General features: G+C 36.1%; 1 protein-coding gene across 2 annotated transcripts in view; it reads right to left on the reverse strand.

Annotated features, from left to right (window-relative positions):
• LOC100744478 (A disintegrin and metalloproteinase with thrombospondin motifs gon-1) overlaps nt 1-25,788 on the reverse strand; it is a 160,703-nt gene that overhangs the window by 129,556 nt on the left and 5,359 nt on the right. The gene's annotated exons all lie outside the window — the stretch shown is intronic.

Genomic DNA, 25,788 nt, shown 5'->3' on the forward strand with positions numbered 1-25,788 from the left:
CGGAAAGGGGGTGATTCTACGCGAAAAAAGAAGTCGAAAATATAGAATAAAAATTTTTCGTTTGAGGCTTTGTTTTCGAGAAAATCGACTTTGAATTTTCGCTCGGTACGCACTTTATCACGTCTCGTTATAGCGGATCTCACTGTAGATTTTTAAAAAAATTAAAAAAAAAATTTTTTATTCTATATTTTCGACTTCTTCTTTCGCGTAGAATCACCCCCTTTCCGCTTGTATCACCAGTTACCAACCACCCTGTATATAGAAATTATACAAGGTGCGATATCGTCTTTGACTTAATCGTATTATTTGTATTCTACCGTATCGTAAAACGGCTAAACTATCGCCGACGTGATTGGCTCTGATCCATACAATGTCTCTATTATTCGTTGCTCGAGCCAGATCAATAAAGCTGTATGTAGGCAATTTAATAGGGCTGGAAATGCTAATCTCGTTTAAAGAGACTAGGTCATGCAAAGCGTTACCATAGATTATCAGTGAATAGTTTACGAATACAATTCTGACATAATATGCCTCTCAGAATCTTGCAACGTCTTTAAAATTTGAAAAGCCACTTACATTTAAGAGAATTTATTATTAGTTTGCCTTGCCTATTTTCACTTGTGGAAAATTCGCTCAATCTTAACGCTTCTTATCTTTCCTCGCGTTTCGCTATATCGTTGATATTCTTTCCGGTATATTTGTACCTTGAAATGGCTGTTAGAATTCCGTTTTACACCTTTCATTAATCTTCCTTTCGTTGTTAAAATTTTCTTTTCTATTGTATGTCTCCGAACAACGTATTTTACGTACTTCGCGGTAATGCCAAGTTTCCTGTAATTTTAGAACTTTGGAAAGTTGTAAAAAGCCTGAAATCATTTACCAAATATCTTTCCTGCGCTGTACAATTGTTCGTTAAATTATGTGCTTGAACCTATTAAATTCCTGAATAAAAATAAAAATTCACCACGAGGATTAAATTAAAATTTTTATAATATGAGAGTCGATGATATACATACATAAATAATATAGTGGATTGTTATAGGGTATTTATTAAGTAATTATCATTAGAATCTAGAGAATAACTAATTGAATTTCGAAGAATCATTGGAGAATGGCTTTCGTCGAAGTGCAAGTCTTTCCGGAAGCAGGCCACTTCATCGAGAAACTTATCGCGTGAAAGAACGAAGGGTCTGTGTTACGGCCGCGAGAAATATGCGGTCAACCAAGAAATCAAATACTTTTCTTTAAAGACATTCGACCTTTCTTTCACACGACCTTGACGACCATCCGTGAAACCACGTTTCACTTAAACGACTCGTAAAAATTAACCCTTTTTATTGCTGCTTTCATTTCAGAAGCCTCTTTCAACACCGCATGATCCTTGACTCACGAACGGCAGTGACAGGGATTTATGGGATATCAGTGTCCAGCAAAACAGAAAAAGAAACTACAGGTATGTTTCTGAGAACTACCGATTTTAATATTACCGGAATATCATTCGTAATTTAGAATTCTTACAATTCTTTGATAAAAGTGGATTTGTGTTTTACCGTGTTTATCGTTTTCCCAGATCTTTTTCAAAACTCGATCAACTTCTAGTAAATGTAAGATTTACAATCGTCAAACAAACTTTGATATGTAGATTCTGCTGCAATTTTTCTCATTCGATATCCCTTTCACTATACATTTCATCGTTTTATCGTTTCCACGATTCTACCTTCTTAGTTATTCGAAATACAAAAGTAACTTTTATTTAACAAATTCTACGGAGTTACCAAATCATATAAATTCAGAATTCCCATTAAACTCAAGATTCATCTATATTTCACAATTCAGCCGACATTTAGACTACGCTTTCAATACGCTCAGAAATCCAAACCAAAGAACAATAAAATATCGATAAAGCGGATACGCGAAGGTATGTGAAAATCTCGTTGAAAGTGAATGATAAATTTTTCATACGAGGTCTGTTTCGTAAATTAATTTATAATTCATTTTCTTATTTCAACGAAGAGAACATTCAAAGTCGTGGCAATCCAGTTGCAGCAATGGAAGGATTAAAATCTTACAAGTTGCAGTAGCAAAAGCTTCTCATAGATAAAGCAAAGAAACTACATTAACTTCATGAGAAACGAGATACGGAGTAGTTGGCAGGCGACGAAGTCGAAGCGGGACACACGATGAGAAAACGATTCTAAAAGGACTAGGCGGCGGCAACGCAGAACCGCAGAAGAAAAAGCGCTTACCGCGTGATAATCCGATATCCCGACACAGGATACAGGATATGGGGTGAGCGACAGACGATACATAGTTGTATCATACGAGCCAGTCGACACGCGTTGTCGATCACGTGAATATGGGGAAGATCAAGCAATTCTCATCACTGAACACTGATAGATGCTTTGTATGACAAACTGGCGATAAAAGGAAGACGAACTTCTCAGAACGTAACCAATCGTCAGTTAGTTCCATCGTCTACGTGACTTCATTTTTGCTGATCTGAAGGACAATGAGAACTTTGACCCAATACCACGCGTAACCAAATGTAACGATCGATCGGTACTTCGTATCTCTTCTTTCCAAAATTCCTTCGTTGAATGTTTCCATTTGTCTGTAACATTTCGCGCGAGCAGAAGAATCTTCAGTGTTCGTAGGAATTTGAGGAATTTCAAAAGATTCGATCTTATGTAAATTAATTTAACGTCGTTCTAACAACTAAGATTCATTGATTGTAAGTTTCAACGGCGAGTTGCAGGTTTGTTATACCGCGGAGACGAATTAAGTGCTACTTTGAAGACAATACGATATCTCTAGGAAATATTTAACGTAATTCGAAATTTCGAATAATTTCAAACAAATATCAAGGCTACAAGAACTCTATCTATATCTTTTTATCTAAACTGAATAAACTTTCATATTGTAACAAGATTTGCTATAAAATATTCTTACTTCGTATATTGATAAGTACACAAATGTTATAGATATCGCGTGAAGAAATAACACGCTTTGATAAAAATATGAGCCCTTTTACGGAAAGATCTTGCTGATCTATCGTGAAACCTAAAATTTTATATTCTGCGTGCACGCTTCCTTTCCATAATAATTCTCTCTTTGTTAGCCTCTGCATCTATCATTAACATTCTACGTCTGGCCTAGGAAAATATCCTATTCAGGAGAATATACGAACCTATTCTAGAAACCGATGCCATAAGCCACGAAAGATGCAAAGAGTCCCGTGGCCACGTTGCAGCAAATAGTTGCTTCCTGCTTCGCGCAAAATTCAAATAAACCTTAGCGTCTCGCGAGACGCTTGCTAATCACCAAGCGTGGTTCAACGTCGACGACGCGCAAAAGAAAATGAAGAACGCCGAGCTAGAAGCGGTTTTGCAAACTGTGTGTCGTCTGTTTCGCCAGACTAGCGGCGCCAATACACCACGTGTCGTTGAACTGGACGACATTGTTCAAAGTGTAAGAGGCTGCACCCTCGCACGCATCCGACTCTCTTCTCTCGCCAACTCTTGCATAAACATTTCGGTCTTTTGCGACCAGGCGAGCTTTCGGCCGTTTTCCCCGACGCGTCGACCAAGCGGATGTTATTCGGGGAATAAAAGTCAGGGACTGGTCGTTCGTAACGATCGGACAAAGAGCCGGGGTGATCGTACGGAGATCGAACACGAAAATGAAATATAGCGCAAGATGTTGCGAATCTGCGCTGTGGATGCGATACGACGCGTGGCTTTACGACGCGAGTGTGATATCGAGTCGTTGTCAGATCTGTCTGACGCTTGTCTGTTGGGATGCAAATTAAAGATGCGGATGCTTCGAGGAGAAAATTTTCATTAATAATCTGCATTGATTACGTTATGTAAAATAATACATGAAGTTTCTCGTGTACATTGTTCAAAATAATTAGAGAACCCATTGGCTTGAAGTCAGTCATTCAGAACGAAATATTTGTAGGAATTAATAGACAGAAAAATTATGGACGAACTGCTTGTGATTACGTGTTAAAATATGTATATGTATTTAGAGAAAATCTTTTTCAGTCTGGTGATCTAATTAATCGAATTAATCCGTTCAGCTTTTACGCATTCTACACACCCATAACACGTGAAACCCCACGTACAGTTAAACCTTCTCTTTAATAAAAAGTAATTTGCAATTTCGATTATTAATTTTGAAGAAACTAATACACTGCGAAATAGTCTTGTGAAAATTCAAATTGCCTCGACAAATAGAGAAAGACAACATATATAAATTCAAGCAACAGTTGCTTAGAATAGAACAGTTACATTTTGCAGCAGCTTTTCTCATAGAAAACTGTTCGTTGTGGCATTGGTTTGCTGTAACATCGTTTGTTCTTGTATTACCTCATAGTACGCAATTTGAGAATGACAGAGTCTGAAAGTGTCTTTTATTTACTCGTTTTGTCGAGTACTCCAAATTCTTAAAGCCATAGCTGCTTTTCCTTTTATCATTCTGTAAACATAGTTCACTAGAATTCCATTTAGTAGTACGGTTGGTTATACCGAAAACTATTTTATTATATCACCGAAAAGCGTGAACGCAGACCAGAGAGACGAGCGATTCAGCCAGTTTTCTACGGATACAGGCTTCCGGCACACCGATGTCACCTAGCGCTTTTATCCCAGGTCAGGATAATGCGAGCAGACAGCCAGCCAAATTACGCTGGGGACAAAATAGACCGAGCAGACGAGTTGGTCGTTTTGGAATATCAGGCAGCTGGTCGTGTAGTTGTCCAGCTCTTCTGTTCCGCTTTTAATTCCGGATCACGGTGGAATTTTCATGCGACTAAATAGCAGCAACCTACTTGCGCGTGACTGAAATACGTTTCTCGGGTAAAACAAAATTTCAACAGCACGAGGAAATTGGCATTGGAAGTCTGTTCTAACGAGCTTGAATCTTTTTGTTACTCGCGATGGGTTTAAATCTGCAGCGCGTAAATCTTCTCGGGGGATTCTCTGGATTCTTCCTACCAATGGGATTGCAGTTTGGCTGCTCAAGTTCTCAGACGAAACGTTTGGATGTCAAACAATATCTTCTCTTTCGTGTGTTCTCGTTCGACGAAAGTTAATAAACACACATTCATCGTGCGATTCGAATTCTATAAATTATAAATATAAAATTGCACGGTATAAATGAGACACGGATCGTTGTATGATTGAAGCAAATTTTTATGGCGGATGGAGTCGTTAAAAATGTGAAGAGATAGTCCAAGGAAGATGGAAAATCTAAAGAGAAAAAGATGTACAAATTTTAAAAAGGTAAAGCAAAAATCAGGAAACTGGAAGATAATAGAAAACTAAGAAGCTCTAAAGATCTTAGAAACATGGAAGTTCCAAGTAACATAGAAAATATTGAAAAATAAAAAGACATTGCGAGCCTGAAAATATTTCCAAGAGTTCGTTTATCATTGGAAACATATTTTTCGTTGGTATTCCTTCCATTTAAATTCTACGATCGTATGAAATTCGAAGAAATCGAAGTACTTACAACGTAATAATAAATTATATATTGCTTGGCCCTTTATTGGTTGAACCATCCTTAACAAACATAAAAACTCTGCAGGTGTGAAATACACGGAACTGCAACCATAAACAGTCCTATATTCGAGCTCAGCGAGTTACAGCTATCTTAACAGGTACCTACTACTCAACAGTTAATTCTACCTTCTTTCGTTTCCACTGGCGTTCTCAATCGATTCGTTCTCATCTTCGTGAAATATAGTAACAGGCGAGTTACGAGGAACGCATTAGCGTAAACTTCAAGAGCATCGAACGATATCTCGCGATTCCGATAGACGGTGGACCGAGTGCGCGTACAGCTTCGGCTATTTTCGCCGTAGCCACCTTAGAAATAAATTACAAGCGAACGACGGATATATCCCGCTGCGAGGTGGCGATCCGCGGCCTGACAAAAATGTTTACGCACCAGAAGTTAAACGTCTGCCAGCAATATCTCTCGCACGAGCTGCCAGCATTTTACAACTTCGACATCTTTCGTCCAAACTCCAAGGTCAAACGAAAATCCTTTTTGCGTGTCCACTTATCGCTCTTTAACGACTGTTAGGGAGTTCGCGAAGAAGCTGATCGTGTACAACGTTTTAGACGAAGGGTTACAAGTTTTATAGTTCATTTTTACTTAGATAAATGTCGATATTACGTATTAATTTTTTAATAACAGTTAATAGTAGCGTGTGGATCGTGTCAGCTTGATAAGAACAGTAACGGGTTTCGTGTCTTTTCTTTTTTTTTATTTCAAGGTACTGTGGGATGGTATGACGTTAGCGAAAGACGTGGCTGATTGTTTATAAACGTTGTTAAGATATGTTAATGTTGTCAAGGAGTGTTATGACCGTTGCCAGGGTTTGTTACAGTAATGGTAATAGTCAGAGTTGAATTAATCGTGATCGAGAGAAGTTTATCGTGTTGCTGAGACGTAGAAATAGTGTTAAGCGAATTCGTGAAGCGCGATATTATATTCAATTTTGCGAGAGTGTTACAATATTGTGTTTATCATACTGTTCTTTTCTGTTAATTTATAATAAACATTCCTACAGTACTATTTCTCAGAATAAGCTGATAATTGCTGTGATTCGTAGAATTAATTTCATGTAGATTCAAAGACGATTTACGCTCTTCGCTGAGAATTTTGTTGATCCAGAAAGTGAACTTTTTCTCGAGTACAGAGATCGTTTGTTGCTTTTCTAAGTGCCAAAAACATATTGTTAGAACGTATAATTAAATAAGAATTGAATATTCAGAAGTAGTTACACAAAGAATTATTCAGTTTAGACGCAAGGGATTTCAAAGAGAAGCACAAAATGTAGTCTGTGCGTATAGTAGTTCCGATGATGGTCTTATACTACTGTGGATTTTCCTATCTTCTCCTGCGTCTTTCCTTTCTGACAAATCTTTTTCTATTATATCCTGGAAAATAGAATTGTTAACGTGCCTGATAGTTACAACTAGTTACAAATTGCCAGATGTAAAAATAATTTTTATTGCACTGACCATTTACTCATTGTGGCAAACTACTCTTCTAACCGTGAATATAGAATTTATATCTTTTCCCACAAAAAGTATCGTTTCTTGCATTTTTGATTGTTACGTCGTTTACACTATCAATTCCTCAAACAGAAATCGATTTCATTTTTCATTTTCATTTGTAATTAACTTCCTCCATCGTATTCTGCATAGAATTTACACTCTTCCCTATCACAAGATTCTCTGTTTCCTTCAGACTCGCATCGTTTGCCATTCCAACTCCTCAATTGCCAAATTTCTTTCTATCACCATCCATAATGCGTTTCATATATCATTGAATTATTAAATAACGTACAAATTTATATTTCTATGAAGATAATTATAAAAACGAAATCTAAGTGGAGAATTATTGGGTTGGCAACTAAGTGACTGTGTGGTTTGTCATTACCACCTAATGACCCGCAATCACTTAGTTGCCAACCCAATAATTAGCGCACAAAGTATCATTACAAGCATCGTACTCCACACGTTCTATATATCTTCGCGTATTACGTACATATTACGCGCCTAATTGCACCTACCATAAAAATCCACAGTCGATATATCAGATTCTCTGCCGGCTAATTCTCCATCAGCTAAATTCCACGGTACGAAGATCGCACGTGTTGTGGATTCTATGTTTACGATCACTCGTATACTTGGGCTATCGAAACTCTCTCATGGTCCTAACCGGAATGTCTCCAGCTGGGTGGCTCGACTTTATTGGTTTCATGGACCAGCGAAGATGAGTTTCCAAGGTATTAGAATACGACGGTATATTTGGAAGAAGGTTTATGGATTCGGAGCTTCGAACGTGAAATTTATCGTTGATTAAAAGAACCGTTTGGCCGTAGTGCGTGTAGGGTACCTTTTTGGACATGGAAATAGGCTCGGGGATAAGGTTGCCCGTTTTTAAAAAATCAAGGGAAGCTGCAGGATGGTGTATAGATTTGTTTTCTTTAGCTGTAGGTGGGGGAGTATTTGTGGAGTTTGATTTACGTGCTAGACGCTTATACAAGTATTTTTGTTCCGAACGCTGGCGTTGAGCAATTTATATACTGCGATGCTATTGTTGAGAAAAGATTCCACTGTATGTTACGTCTCATTAAGAATCGTATATACTTTGTGCCAGCAGATATTGACATCTATTATGATATTCGATGCCTATCGCTTTAAAATGTTTAGAATTGTAAAGCTGTAAAATCTCAGAGTTGCAGGATTTTCAAACCTTGAAACTTCGAAATTATATAACATACTAGAATTCTACATTCTGGAACAGCAAAACCCAACAGATTCATTGCATCATAACGGTAAATATTTAGAATCTATACAACAATAGCCATTTTTCCACTTGGAATAAACTAACGAACAAATATATGAGACACGTGAATATTCGACCGAATTATTTAAAAAGCAAAATGAGCATATTTTAATCAATTTTTTTTTCTTTTTTAAATATTATCGGTCGCGCAAGCTTTTAATAACTTCGAATCTCCTCGTTCCTCACCACGTGTCTTTAATCACGCCGTTTCATGCCTCGTATACACTCGTTCACCCACGGCAATTAAAAAAAGCGAATCTTTTCATAGCTATTGAACGTATCTAATCGTTTCAAGGCTGAACGCGTGCAGAAATTCACGAACGCAAAGGAGACCGCCAATCATGTATCCGCAGGATCTTTCAACCGCGACGAAATGAATCGATCAACAGGCTTGTGACCAATCGATTGTCGTTTAATCAGTATAATTTACGAGACTGAAAGACCTGACGACTGATTTATCGACAGCCTGGTCGCCGTGTCCTCGCGGCCAATAATCGCAAATCGAGTTTACGTATCGTTTAATTGCGATTAATGACAGAATCTGTCTAATTAGTCGAGAAGAACGGCCCGTGCACCGGTAATTGGAATAATAATTACAATGCACGTAGATTGGATAATTTATATCGCATCTAATTTTCATCTAGATTAAGATCAAACCTAATAAACCGCTACTTACATTTGGCCTATTCATTGGTATTCATTTTTTGCGATTTTACGATAACGTTGCGAGGGCGAAGAATTTTAACGCAGAACAAATTTTTACGGATTCCATGCATTCCTGTGTCAGAGGAATTTAGGTGTACGATATCGTATAACAGTCTTAGATTATCTGTTAAATGGAGGAGTTTCGATCAACGCACGAGTAGAAAAGATACTTATAATTTTCTTTCCCTTCATTTTCCTGCTTCGTTTTGTCCACCCACGTTCCTCTTTCCAGCGAAATCCCTTTAAACCAAAGCGAGGAAGAATTTTATCTAAAAAAAAGACCCTTCGGGGTTTTATCGTGACTCGATTAATTTGATCAAAATACCAATGTCAACCGAAACTACTTTCCAGATCCAACGTTAATCCATAATCGTATATGTCCTACCTACAATCCTGATCTTCGTTCGATTTAATCCATCAAAGCCCTCCCACGAAAACGAGACTATACGTATAGTTACTGATTACTAATTCAATCGTCCGTGCCATAAATCATCGAAAGACTTCCAAATGCTAGAGAAACGACGCCACGCGCAAGTATTTCTCGTAACGTTCTCTAATCTCTTCAGCAAAGTCTAATTAGAAAACAAGAATTCACTGGTCGTTAAGAGGCCGTGCCTCTTATTCTCTTTGTCCACCAAGGATCCGACATTGACGAATGATCTTGAGAACGCCGATGCTCCACTTAACATATCTCCCTAATCGTTGCTTTACCTTCGTCCGTGCATCGTTGGTCGACGGTTTCGCGATAAACTCCGGTATACGCATAATTGTTTTGACATACTTAGCTGCAGAAATGACAAACCGAATGGCGGTACAGAGGAGATAGCGAAGGGGGTTCGACAGCTATTTCCACGCGTCCGAGCATCTTGTATCGATAAATCATTCGCGGCATTAACAGAGTTTCTTCATCGCGGATCGAGTCTTCGTTTGTCGGAAGCTGGAAATCACGTTTCGTACTAAAAAGCCGTCATTAAGCGAGATGTTTGTTTTCTTTCGAATATCGCTATTTTGTTAATTTACTTGTTATTATGTGCCAGCTGATTCATTTTTTCTTTGCTGGTTATCATTATTTGTTATATTATTTTATCGATAATTATGGAAGTAGCCACCGGTATCGCGATACTTTAGAATTTTTCTGGAACGATATAAGACGAAATATAACGTAGTATAGGAATGACAAACGCATGGTTTCTGTTCCATTTGCAAACGAGTTTTCCGATAAAAATTTGTTCGCGATTACAAAATTTCAGAGATTTACATATTACGATAGGCAAGTGGTATTTTTGTTCTCGATTTATAACAGCTTTTTAATTTAATTTTCGCGCATCTTTCACTCGTTTCCGTGTATTATCCATGTGTTAGCTTGGGAAAAATAACGATATACTGATTAATTTTCTTGAATATAACACAACATTAACAGGATATTTGAAATAACGTTATTTTAACGATTATTCTCAAGAGAAATTCTTCGTGGCAATATCATATCGGTATATCCGTCAAAATTTCAATTAATTTCCTCGAAATAATCGCGCTGGCATTAAACTTCATTAGCATAAACAACAGTCGATACGTAATAACGTGGAACGATCTTGTTCGAGCTCTAAATGAAGTAGTATTTTAGTTATTCAAATGTTTATCGATATAAATGAAAAATAAAGAAAGTGAACGAAAATACATCTATTTCGCAAGAAATTGGTTATTACGTAATGGAAGATGAAAAATTAATGGAAAGTTATGTAAGAATTTATTTAATAATATCATGAGATAATGATAAAGGCACCAGAAGACCTAATGTATCAGAAATCTGCAACCATTATCTGTGAGATTTTTTCTTATCGACTTACAAAGACAGAAAGAGAATCGTTTGTTTGCCTTGTTTTGCAATTTATTTGCATTCTTTATATCGAGTTTTCTTTCGTATCAGATCGAAATCGAAGATCATTTTGCAAACAATATTTCATTGCTTGAGCAAAGTATTAACCTCGATTCACATAAGATACTAAAGTTTGAAATATTGAACGCTGATAGGGATATATTGCTGAAAACAGCGTCGATAGGAAAGCTGTTGACAAAACGACGTTGACGAAGAAAATTTTGCAATGTCACCGAACTTATCCACAAGCAGTAAGATTATCACGGCAATTACTGCATTTTGATAATGTTAACCCCAATAATTGAATTTCATCATGGCGATAAATAAATGAAATTTCGAAATAGATCTGGAAATTCTCAAACAAAAAATCTATTCATCTCGATAAATTAATAGTTTCATGTTTCGAAATTATTCTCCAAGCACGAGTCAGTGTAGATTACTGGAGAACTCCTTGTTTTCTTGTAAATCAAGAGGCTTTCTTTATTAAACAATGTCTTTCATCGACGTGAAGAAGAACTTCGCAGTCAGTGGCCTGAAATTAGCGATTCATTTGTTGGGTTAATCACGTTCGATAAGACAGGCCAGTTGTTCTCGTTGGTCGATTAGCCTTGGCATTTAAGAATTTGAAACAAAATAAATTCGTAACAAACATTCAATTGAAGCTGATAGTGCACTGAAGGAAAAAGCAAAACGAAAAAAGATGAAAGTTCGTTTAAACCTTTAACCAGACTTCCCCTTGCTGCTGCTTAATCACCCAATTAAGACTCGTGCATCGTTCAACATCATGTTTGCTTAATAAAGTTAAAATCTTTTTATTTTCTTGTTTTATTTATTTCCTTTTTTACGTCTGTTAATACAATAAGTACTCCCCCTTCAATTAAAATGTAGACAGAATAGAAGCGTACAAATGCCACTGAAAACAGGACTTCCTTTAAAAGAAAGTAACTTTTTTATCGTGATGTTACTTAAATCTTAATTAACGTTAAAATTTTTCAAATAAACTTTGTATTAAAACACGAATCAATTTAAACAATTCCTTGGTGAAATTAAAAAATGATCATTCTTCTGAAACTATATATATAAATCTTGTCTGTGATCACGTTTGTTCGATGTAAATAAATATTTCTATAGCTTTATTTTCTTACATATCTTTCTTCTTTCTTCGAAAGTAAATTATCCTCGGAGATGGAAGACGAATGACCCCGTCAAGTCTTTCGTGAATTCGAGTCCTCGACCCAGTCCTCGTCTTATCACCACTTAATTAACCAATTAGGAATGAAAAATACAATTACAGAAATAACTAATCGTTGCTAACGAAAAATAGATATTTATATGTTCCTCGCATCGTTCGCAATACAGAAGATGAATACGAGAGTTAAACCTCCGGAAAATAGTATCTTCTTCGAGCCTTCAATCAGATTTCATCTTATTACCATTTAATTATCCAATTACTCGATCGTTACTCGCTAACAATAAAGGTAAGTACACAGTATTTTTCTCCGACTTTTTCCCTCTTATTATCCCTCCATTAATCCCAGTATAAAAGATGAATGACAGAGTTGAAGCTTTCACGAAGACCAAAGTGCGAGTTCGATCGTCGATCGCCTTAGGGTTCCTAACGCCTTCGTGTAATCCACGTATTACGTAAAGGTAAAATCGAGAGTTAATGTAATTCATTCGGACACGCCGGGTTATAAATTATAATCGTAGTTGATTTGATGTTGCGATATCTAAAAAACGATACGCGGCCGATTATGTAATTACTTGGCTGTGTTGAGGGTTATTTCGTGTACGAGCGTATCGTGTACAGTGTACACGCACCGTGGTTGATTATCGTGCTCGTTCTCGCGTGTGTCCCGTGGAATGTAGGAAATGCAAAACGACGGTAAAATATCGGCAAATATTTGTCTCTGTCAACGGCAACGTATTTACGAACAAATTAGTAACGAAATGAGAAAACAAGTTTAAACGAAAAACGATGCCGATTACGCCGATGCGATTTATCATTGGAAAGCGAATAGACGCTTATTTTTAGATTTCAGAATGAATTGTTAAGTAGTGACAATTGGTATGCTTGTTAGAGGAAATTTCTTAGTCTTGCGGTAGCATTGGTCAAGTCGCTATTATAGAAAGTCAGTAACACGTATTGTAATATTTTTGAAAGCAGAGAATGGCGATACTTTTGAATCTACTACGAAACGTGTTTACAGCGTAATGAAAGAGATTACTCCATTGATATTATAATAAACGTTCCGAGACAGATCAAACTTTAACGAGCAAAATAAATTCAATTCTACGGTTTTTATCTGAGTTATTCAATCTTAAGATCGATATCGAAATATCTCGTGATTAATTTACTAAAATTCGACCGAAAGATGTTAGCGTGATTTATCGATCGATTCTATGATCAGGTGATTGTTTTTAATAATAAATTGTAACCGATGAAATGGACACGATGAAAATAAATTCTCACATAGGAAACTAATTACACACGAGTACAAACACGACGTTAATTAGCCAAGACTCAGCCGATTTTACGTTAATTCCAGTGGAACTTGACAAAATTATCTTTTATTTTGACAAGTTTTGTGAATATCGTTGAAAGTGTCGAAACGAATCGCGCAAATTGATTGTCCTCGCGGGAAGTTCACCGATTTGGCTACCATAAAGCGTTATCTTTTCTGTTTAAAAGAGTATCGTACGATTTTATATTATTTCATTGCACAAGTTGTTCTCTTTTTCTCTCTTTCTCTGTTAATTTATTCAATCTTTATTCGTTCGATTCACCCGATAATTTGTTATGATAAAATTATATTTTCATATTGCTACTGATCTCTAAAATTAGCTTATGGACACTTAAGGAACAGTACTTGGCTACTAGAGAATAATATTTGGTAAGCATCATTAATGTAGCTGATTAAACATCGAAACTTGTTTGTCTTCGCCAGCTGCGCAAATAAAGGAAGAATAAAATTGGACATTCACGAGTCAAAACTATAAAACTCCATTAAAACGAGATTCTACTACATATATCGTAAGTAGTTCGATATATTTGGCTGTTATTGAATATGCAAGAAACATGCAAATATCGTATTTTATAGATTATGTTTTATTCAGAATACGTATCAATGCGTTACGTTACATTCCAGAGTAAAATATAGCCAATAGGATGGACTTTTTTATACATTTTATATATCCTACACATGCACATTGTAATAAAACAAATTGCCTTCGTTTCAAATAAAAATGAAATATTAGCATAATGTGTAATATTATGGTAGACTAACGTTCTAATTTAAACTCTCTAATTCGTCGATAAAGAACAATAACACAAAAAAATGGAATTTCTGATTTAGTGCAGCTATATTACTCTACTAATCTATATTATTATATCTATGCAGCGATCTAGTAAGAAGAAAAGAAAATATGTCGTATACTACGTACGTTATGACAAACAAAATCTCTGTGTCCGTGTTAAATAGACCGTGGCTTTACATGCGTTTATTAGAAACTTAAAAAAATATAGAGAATGCATATAATAAATAAAAACATAGAAAATATCCAAAGCACAGTTACAAGCTTTACAATACTTAGCAAAATGAATGAAGTCTCTGCTTATTTGCATATTTAATAGATTCATAAAAATTTAATACGCGATAAAAATGAGTAATCTGGCGATAAAAAAAAAAGAACGACAGAAATAAAACGAGGAACTATAAGTTTATAAATTTCTCGTATCTATGATAATTCGAAAAAGTTACAAAATCTGAAACATAGTGTCCTGCACCGATTTCGCAACAGAGATTCAACCGGTTCCAGCTGGCAGTGATTCACAAGAGCAATCGGAGCCGTGTGGCAGATTTCTATTCGAAAAGCGACACGAGACGTCGATGTAGAAACGCGCGCTAATCCGAAGAGGCATGAGAACGTGCATGTAATTTCACCGCAGTCGCACGTGCGTGCATGTCATTCCCTCGGCCGTTCGAACGCATAAAGAGATCCTATTAATAGGTCGCATGCTCGATTGACGGAGCTCCCGTGTAATTTATACGCTGCACCGTGACAGTTATTAGGAACCGGCCTGGTGCAATAAGGAAACCGATCGAGCCGATAGCTACCGCTCGAAATTCCTCTACATCGAACGCACCACCCCCTTGTGAACTCGTACTTACGTAGTTACACACTTTAATTTTATTCTTCTGAAATTCGAGATTCTTTTGGAGAAGATAGAATATGTAACGATATTGGAAGAAACGCGACTCTTTTATGAATTTTATACTCTACCTTCTTTCGTTGAAAATTTGCGATTCTTTAAAAAAGAAAAAAAAAAAAGATAGAATGCTTAACGGTATGAAAAAACGCAACTGTATGTTCTATGTAAACTGTATATTAAAAAATCCGCGATTCTTTTGGAGAGACGATATTTCACTGCATTTATCGAAAACCCAATCCCTTCGTAGTTTTCATACGTCGCTCTCTTGCGAAAATTTGCAATTTTCTTAGAGAAGATGGCACATTCTGTAGTACTGAAAGCACAACACCTGTGTCGATTTCATAGTGTTTCTTTTTCATCGAAAATTCCTGATATTTTGGACAAGGCAGGTAGATTCGCATTTTGAGAGAAATAGAAATTAAGGATTTCGATATCTTAGTATCATTAAATAGAGAAGAGCAGATAAGAGAAAATACGGGATGAATTTATTAAAAAATCGTTACAATTAAATATTGTTAAAAATGTTGTACTATCGAATTGAAAAATGAGGAACCTTTGCAAGTGACGCAATAAGTAATTTAGAGGAAGAAGAAAAAAAGGAGGATGGAAATTTTCACACGAATCTCACTTTGTTTCCGTTAGGATTTGCTTTTGTGCTTTCACGTTTTGTTTACACACGATTTTCACTTTATCGTGAGTTTAAGTCTCGTACGTGACGAAAATCGAGCAACTTTGTTAAACCTGATCGCGTTGTTGCCAGTAACTACATACTTTGAAAATATAGCACTAGGATCAGAAAATAGCAAAATTGAGAGAGATAAATTTAGGAACCTGATCGTTTTCTCTGATCGTAAATAATTTTGTCTGTAAAATGTAGATGTAATGCTGAAAAAAATGTTCAGTTTGCACCACGTGATCCATAAATAAAATTTCAATTTTATTCGAAGAAACACCCGAAATATTTCAGAACATATATATATTTTAGAAAAAATGTTTTAACGTCATCGAACAATTTAAATTGTTCTATATGATTGTTTCATGTAATTCTGGTACTAATAATAATACTAAAAAGCGCACACAATGAAAGGTAAAACTAATAAAGACAAACCAGAAGCAACGATATCTCGATACATTGCATGCCTACCAACAGAATTCCGTTCTTCATTCCATCGAGATATAGATAGTACTATACTCGAATAAGAGCTTCGATCGGATTTGATCGATAACGATTGATAAATGATTTGTACCGATGCATGTAGCCTTTGACAGACGATATGCATAATATATCATAGCTCATGAATCGCGTGCGTATATCGCGTGTGGTCTAATCGGCATTCGAATTCCTAGCTTTGCAAATTCGATTTCGGTCATTCGCCTGTGAGCCTCGCGAATCTAGTTTTATTTTACGTTCTGTTGGAAAAAGTCCTCCTTTTCTCTGCGAAAAATTATCCCAAGACTGCCAAAAAAATGTTCAATACCGCCAATAAAAAGCTAACAAAATAATTTATGCTGATTGCACCAAAATATTTGAATAAAAGATTACTTGCTAAGACTAGCTTTTCTATCATTTAACATTTTGTTTATCAGTGCGTAACTTCTAAACTTAATAATACATACAAATATAACGTATATAGCAAGTTAGATTAATCATCTCGCGTTCTCTGTCCAACTACTCGTGTCATTTTCATACGAAGAATCCTTCATGATTTATAATACACGAAACAAAGGTGGAAGGCCTTAACAAAACGCTAGTGCTTCCAAGCTTACATCTCAGTAAATCGATAATGCATTAAAACACAATGTGCGCGATAAATATAATAATAATATCTATACCACACAATATTCATCCCATCCATCCCACATTCGTAAAAAAGAATCACATAAAAAATCTGTAAAAACAATTATTCCAATTATTCCATTAAACCAACAATTTATCTTACGTGAAAAAGATATAAAAGACGCGTGAAAAAGGCTAATGTCCTCACACCTGACTCAATAACGCATCCAAACTCGAATACAATAAAAATACGACAATAATAGCAATGATAAACAATGTCTCATTTGCTTTCTAACTATCCAGCGCACACTGCAGAAAACAAATAAAGAATGGGAAAAATAAATCTGAACTTGATCCAGTACGTTATAATCCCAACCGCAGGACTGCCGGTTCCTCCCTGCAGCCTCTTACATTACTTCAAACAACCATACCACGTGGATCAGCATACACGCGATCAAAGGTTGCGCTGCTCGAACAGCCAACTCGTGTCGTCGACGATATTAACGACCGTATGAATACGATTCAACCGTACATGCGACGAGCTCACGCAAAGAACATTCCAAACGAACCATCCACACCATAAAGACGGGATACTCCCTTAACGTGTACGCAGCCGTACCAAAGAAAAGCGTGGAAGAACAGAACGAGTCGTTTCACGATGACCTTTTCGATTCTTCTTCTTCTTTGTCTGTTTTCTTCTTTTTTATTTTTTTTTTTTTTTTTGTCTACCTTCGATTCTCGTAGATTTCAATATTGACGATCGGCTACAGTCCCTGCAACTATGAATCGCCGTATGGCGTAATGATCGTCGCACGATGTCACTGGCACGTCAATTATACTTGACCCACGTCCGACAATTTTTCTCGCGGTCGTATCTAACGCGAAATTACCGTGGAACGTGTCAACCGAGCTTCTTTCGCAATCCTCGTTCTCATTATGCGCTTACCTTTTACGGAGGAAAGTCTCGCCGCGTTCCTTTCTAAGGGATCTCTTCGTCCGTTTTCTCTCAGCTTCTTTTTGTTCTCCGGCCAGCTGAGAGCTGCGCGTCGTTTCTACAGGCTAGATAATGGGTGCACGGATACCGAGAGGCGTACGAGGTCGCGATCCTTTGAAGCGCTATTCTTTTTCCCTTTCCTCTGTTGCTCTCTCGCGGTTGCATAGCTGAAGCACGCAGATATTGCCAGCTGGCTTGTTATTCTTTTGTTGGAAAATCGCGTGGGGATTTTCTCGAGTGTGAAGTACGTAGGCGTCGAGTGAATTTCTCAAGTGGTAATCTTTCCGTGTGTCGGCCACGGGAATATGGTATTAATTTGAACGATTGTTCGTTTGATCGTTTCCTTTCATTGGAAAATCGAGGAAATCGTCGATCATAGAAACATGGTATTCGATGAAATAAATCGTTACGTTGAGCATGTATAGAGATATTATTGTTTCGTCGGAAACTTGGGAAAATTATGAGTTAGTCAATAGTCAGACAAAATAGTTAATGTTCGTTTCAAAAGGTATGACGATATTCATTGATGTAATGGCTAGTTCTTTTTTCACTTCATAAGCGAATCTAAATGAAGAAGAAAAAGTAGTTGATATTTTGTTTCTGAAGAAAGGATAATTTGTTACTTTATAACATCATTCAAGGGTGCATCTTTAAAAGCATTTTGTAATTCAATGACCAACGTTCGTCGTCAAGTGGCGCTATTCGCACATCTCTGACAGGCAATTGATTTGATCCCGATGAAAAAAGTCGATCAGACCAATACGCATGTTCCATTCTCGAGTCGTTTGATCGACTTGTTCTACATAAAGAGACTTCAGCTACAAAAGGTAGAGCAACTGGTCCATCGGGATCGTATTTCTTTTCTCTATAAGAAGAACTAATCAACTACTTGTTGCCAGATGTACAATGTTGCAAAAGTGTACATTATTGGAAGCTGATTTTTTCTTTTTTTTTTTACAGAAATAACACGATTAAGAAATGTATATTTTTTAGAAAATCGATCTCAGAATTCGACCATTTACAATTAATTTTTCTTCTTCTACGATTGTCTGTGCATTTCAGAGATGTCTAACATAATATGTATTGTCTATATCTGTACGTGTATAATATAAAGAAAATAATATAATTTTGTTTAATTTCTTAAAAAAAAAAACTACTTTCAAAGCGATTTTTCTGTATATCACAAGATTGGCAATTTTTTAAATATGTCACGCTTCTAGCAAATCGACGATACGAATTTTCCAACGTCTCACCGAGTATCTAATTTAACGATCCACCGTATTCCAAGATCCAAAAATCATTTACTTGCGACAAATTGCCAAATCTATCGATCGATCGAAAATTAAGATATACGCCACGCGAGACAAATCAAGATTCTAATTCGCAATACTTGTTCTAATGCGTCTCTCGATCGACGATTTCCTTCTAATTCGCTCGGTATGCAGAGCAAAGCGCGTAGGCGGTGAATTCATCGCGAATCGGTCAATGCGTGTTAACACGCGACGCGACGAATAATTTCCAGTATCTAAGAAACTCGTTAGGCCGCCTAGAGAATATTTAACATGTCCCGTGCTCGTTCCAGCGAGGAAAATTGAAATCCTGAGAGCTGTTGGGTGACAGAGACTGGTGCTCGCGATTAGGTGAATCCGTGAGACCGAGAGCCATGTATCAAGCGTGGCGAGTAATTCGTAAATTTTAGCGAAGGAGAAATTTAATCGCGAGAAGGGAACTTTATGTACTTTAATTTCCTTGTTTATTTGCTCGATCGCCTATTACAGCGTTAAATTGTGAGACGTTGGAGCATTGAATCTTCACGATATCGACTATTCAGACACCACTATTTAGGTTTAAAGGATACTCTAATACCCTGTATCCTAGTCTGAAAATTATTTGTTATCGGGGAATTTAATTCTTAAGATGTTAACTTGGAACATCCTTATTGCAAACAATCAATTATGTAAGAACACAAAGTCCATTATACTTTAAAACATCATTCCATTCTTTTATATTTAACACTAACCTTACCAGGCCTGGTCGAATGACCGGTTTCAAAATTTCATTTAAAATTGCACGTTCATTGTTATTTCTTTTGTTCGTCTAACTTTAGGTAGATTCTTATATTAACAACAATTGAGAAATTGATTATTCAGACACTGTCTAAGAATTTACATAAAGTTAGAAACAGCGGAAACACTCTGGCCTGGTTATAATTCAGATCATAGGAAAATAACGAATATCCACAGAATAAAACTTTCCAATCTTCTTATTTCTACCAAGTTACACTTAAAAATCATTGTATTCTAAAGTTTCACCTCCTACATTCTTCCCATCCCCTTCGCCGTGTCCCAATTATACTTCGAATTATGAGTCACTGCAACGTTAAATCCTCGCAATATGAACTCAGGACATCGCTATTCGCGTTAAGCTATAATTGACACGCTCGAACCCTAACACTCCACCCTAGAGTCAATTTTCAAACAATCGCAAGAGCCACAAACATACCTATATTTAAAACACCATTGGGTACGCGAGTTCCCTTTTTGGAGGCAATAAAAACCTACGAAAAGGCTCGCCGGGGTTCGAACGAACAATTACTTATTAATTCTGACGCACGAATAAGGGGAAGCGATGGTATGCAATCGTTTCGTATGAGTCGATGCACACACTATAACAATCAAGGTCCCGGACAGGCAAACGTCTAATTGCGAGAGCATAGTCCAACGTTAACCAGGAATGGAACTCGACCCGATCGGCAGGGCTGCCCAAGTGGACTCGAATAATTACCTCGTTGATTGCGAACTCGTGTTTACTGGCGATGTGGCAACTTCGATCGAGATAATCGCCACTTTCCGTTCGACAATGATTAAACGCATTAGAATTTCAAAAACTCACTTGCCTCGAATATTCTTGCCCGGACAGTGGATTAACTCTGTTGCGGTCCTCCAATATTTTATGTCTCCATATCGTTTTAGCTACGTGGGAAGAAATTATTACAATATTCGATCGAGACGAAAAATCGTATACATCGAAATAGAATAGAAATTTCGTATTTTCTATGTAAGACATTTTTTAACGATAGAGGGTGCAGCAAGGTTGCGTGCAAGTTGAATAGAATTGGTCTTCGAACAAGTTGATACCAAGCGTCTTTTGTATCTGGATTTTAATGGAAAGATGAAATTTTTATTGCACAGATTCTACCCATCGAATTAGGAGCAAAATTTTCAACATTTTTCTATGTTTCACGAGGCTTATTAATTATGAGAGTGATATACATATATGTACAGGTTTCATCGCTTTGTCTAGAAATTATAGCTCGTACTCTTTCCAATATAATCAGTATCATGGATAATTTGTCAAATATCTCTGATCACCATATATAAAGGTAAAAGTTGAAACACTTATCATATGCTTAAGATGCTTATTCATGCTGTATGTTCATATTCTATTCAATACATATTCGCAGTAAATATCTTGCAATTTTTATATGAATTTTCATATTGCTTTTCAATTTTATCAATATCGTGTCTCGTTATAACCCTAATGAGATTTAAAAATATTTGATATAACAAACACACAATATATACGTACAAGATTCTTATGGTAAATATTAAAACACTTTTAACCACCGTATATTCACCTATATTATTAAAAACAAAAAAAATATATATATAAAATCGCGATATATCAAGAAATTTATTCTCCCTTTTTACTTTACTTCTTGCAAGTATTCGTCCATTGCCCATTCAGTTATTCTCTATTTTTACTTAAGTTATTAATACGCTAAGACAGTTTCAATATATCTACTGACCCATCCATTTCCTACAGCCCAAAAATATTTTACTTTACGTCAGTTTACGTAATGCTATTCCTCCAGAAAGAATCGTAAATTCCAACCGGTCGAACGAAACAGCCTTTTCATCAGAAATCCACTAATCTACTAATCGCTTTCGACACGATTAACATCGCGTACACATCACGAATCACATCGCTCTATAATTTTTCCCTCCAGGGTCATTGTGAAACGCCTTCGAGGCGAATAACACGAAAAGAAACGTATCACGTTGGACCATGCGAGGCTTCGTTCATAAAAATGCGTATATACTGTATCCCAAGCAGATCGGCCGGTTTGGTTGGAGGTCGTCGCCATGCAGTCTACCCGTGTAAATACCATCGTTCAGATATCTCGAATCATTTGCATTTACTTCACTTTCCAACATCTCTCCTTTCGTTTCTTTTTTTTTCCTTCTTCTTCTTCTTCCCGCGTTTTCTCCCACGTCCATTCACGGAAACCAGTGTTCGAGGACAGGTGTTGTTTGATGAGGTTTATCGCGAAGACAAGCAATTACTCCAAGTATGGAAAAAGGGATAAGCGAAGTATTTTCAGAAGATGAGATGTTAATCGAGACTGTTTGATTTTTTGAAAGTTGCTTTTTAATTTTCTTCGAGAACGTCGTTGCTACATGGAATACTCCGCGTGAATTACTTTTTATTCGAACTGTTACCAGGTAGATGTTATTTCGAATTTCTTTCTATTACGAATGATTTTATAATTTGATAAATTTTTGTACGATTTTGTTCATATATATTATCATAGTTTTTCTATCGATAATTTAATAATTTGACAATTTCACAAATGATCCTCCACGTAAATATTATTTTGGTTTACTTGCCGATGACCTGTTTTTGTAGAAATTGAATCGAATCAAAGGGAAACGAACATATAGAAAAAAGCAAACGCGATGGAAAAAAAGTGTCGAACAAGGTGGTGTGCTCTGTTAAACATGTGATATCCGTATAAGCTAGCGTCCGCAGAAATACGAAACGTCACGTACGCACTTCTCGCGTGGTTCGCCCTCGTCAACATCGTCCACGAGGACATCGTTCGCCACGTGTGGTCGTCTCGTTTTTTCCGATTAACTTTCGTAATTTGGCCCAACAAGTAACTGTGGCTTTAGTTCGCTTTACAATAAAGCATTTTTTAAATAATTAACTGACTGACATTTATCACGCGAAGTTACGGAAGCTCGTAAAAATTGCTTGACATGTTTTGTGTCACAGCTATTGACGCACGAAGTTTATTACACAACGAACAGAATACCGATATTCAAATGTTAATTAATCTTGAACTAAATGTGAATTTTAACCAAATCCATTTAATTATCAATTTTATAATAAATAGATCTTTCTACGCGCTACTTTTATCATAACACTTTCTACGTTGATTTTATCCAAAGAAAATCGTAACTTTCAATCTACAGATATCAAGATATTAATCAACGATTCCAAAATATTTCACGCGGATTCTGGTTTGGCTTATCCCCTGTAAAGAACTTGGAATCGACCTAGACACCAGGATGTAAACGGACCAATTAATTTGCTAATCAAATCACGAGAAATGCGATACTTGATTCCTGTTCCAGCGAGAAAACAACACGATCCACAGATTTCGCTACTATGCAGCGAAGAAATTTAAATGTTTCGTAATCAAGCGTTCCATTCAAATTACCTTTCATGGTTTGCTTCATTTGCATATCGGACAAGATTTTGAAATAGCTGGACAAGAGAATATTTTTAGAATCGCTTTGAAATCTGTATCAATTGCTGTAACAACCTGTAAACAGCCCGATTATGAATAATACGAATCAGAGAATACAAATCTGTTGACAAATAATTTTTCTAAAGTGGAGAGTAAAGAAAGATTAATTTTGTGTTTGGCAATATAGATATATTATTTTAAAATAGTCATCTCGTTCGGAACAGATCGGTAGAATCTCCATTTTCCACGCCTGTTTACAGTATCGTTTGCAGTAAAAACGAAAAGTCATCGATTTATCATAAAATCGCGTAGCTATTTTCTTACTAGGCAAGGTCCATCTGACACGCTGAGTATGCACGCGTGGCTACGTGTAGCGAGGAACGTTCCGCCTTCGTGCAAGCGTGCTTACACGCGCTGATGTGCAGTGCATTATGCACAAAAACTTGCACGTAGCACTAGAGATAATTCTGGAGACACCAACGGCATACTGTGCTGAAAAGCACTGTCTCTTCGTCAGCACTTAGGTGGCTAATTATCTGGAGACGGTAACGACGCGACCGCGACGACAGTTCGTTTAACGATAAGAGAATTTTAGGTGGGGAAACTTAAGTGCATCTGAGAAATATTGTATATTTAGCGATATACTAAGTCTTTCTTTTTTTTCATTTAACGATAAAAATGTTGGGGAATCAGAATATCGACAATGGTGGTTCGAATTTAATAACGCGATATTTGGTTTAAAATGCCAGTGACACGATTACTGAATAATTATAGCAACCGTTTAATCAGATAGATTATTATATAGATAGCTAATAGCTAGAGACCTAGAGTATTATAATTAGAATATTGGATTGACAAGTATTCGAAAGGCAATGATACATTTCATGAGAATACTTCTTGTTCAGAATGTTACGTAAATGGCCATTTGAGAAGGTAATTTCATATTTAACGAAGGAAATTATTAATTCATAATAACAAATAAATGATTGCTAAATGTGGTTATCGATAAAAATTGAGAAATCGATAGTAGATAAATAATCATCTGTGTAATGGCGATAATTTGAAATTCCGAATATTAAATTCTATTTAATGTACCATTTGTATTAATTTACAGAGTTTAAGCGAAACCTTTTAGTTTCGTGATACATACTAATCGAAGGCTATGAAAATAATAAAAATTTAACGAGTTCGTACAAAAAGAATTTAATTTTTTAATTCTAAACGCATTAACGCTTCTTTTCCATTTTTATTTTAATTTCAAAGGAAACATTTCATATGCAAATCATTGATTATACTAAAAACTGTGTTTCTTCGCATCAGTATTTGATTATATCGCGTTTATACGAATACATATAATTTTACCGAAAGAAAACCCGCAAACTACATATCTAAATTTGTAACTAATTGTTTATTGACTATAATAGCTAACTGAAGACCAAGTGGATCTTTGCTTCTGTGCATAGTGATTCAGCTGAAATTGTAGATGTCTGATGATCGATACAACTGACTCACCTGGTAGTATAAATCCTTGGTTATTGACTATAATGAATGACTCGAAACTAGCAGATCTACAGGTAGTGAATATATTGATCAAACGCGAAGACATAGCCTTGACTACTGGATAAAATTGTCCATGTAACAAGTGTAGACCTTGGTTACTAGATTTAGCGATACATCGTAAGATTACGGACCTAGAGTATACTATACACAATCGTAAGTTTCCAGCTAGTTGTTCTAAACCTCGACTTATTCGAAGAATAAAAATTTCTACATTTCAATAAACTGTAAGTTGAGTAGGAAATACCATACTCAGAGAAAAGTATATAATACTTACGTCGTACATAAATATTGTATGTGATATATACTTATGGTAAATAGACTACGGAAGTGTTTATGGATTTATAAGAAATTCCAACATAGAGAATACATATACACGATATGTGAAAATATGAGATAAGACCAAAGTACATGGTTACGTAAATATTTAGGGAGTAAAACAAATTTCATCCAGCTTCGTCAAATTAGCTTGCATCTTTTTTATTCGTGTTCGTAAAAATATGAATTGATACGAATACTCGTAGTACGATAATAAATATAAATATAATGCAACGATGTATTAAAAATGTCGAGTTTAATGTACTTAAGAATCGAACGTACTTCGAATTTGCAAGAGCGAAAATTTGTATTATTTCTTACAATTGTTAAACTCAAGCGTTACAAACTCCAAATTATATTTGAAATTTTCCATCGATATATTTGTATCACGGCAACTAAATTATAATAAAAATGCAACATCGTAACAAAAATTCGGAACCTAACGAGT

This window comes from Bombus impatiens, unplaced genomic scaffold (assembly GCF_000188095.3).
Source record: "Bombus impatiens unplaced genomic scaffold, BIMP_2.2 scf_0102, whole genome shotgun sequence".
NCBI classification, from domain to species: Eukaryota; Metazoa; Arthropoda; class Insecta; order Hymenoptera; family Apidae; genus Bombus; species Bombus impatiens.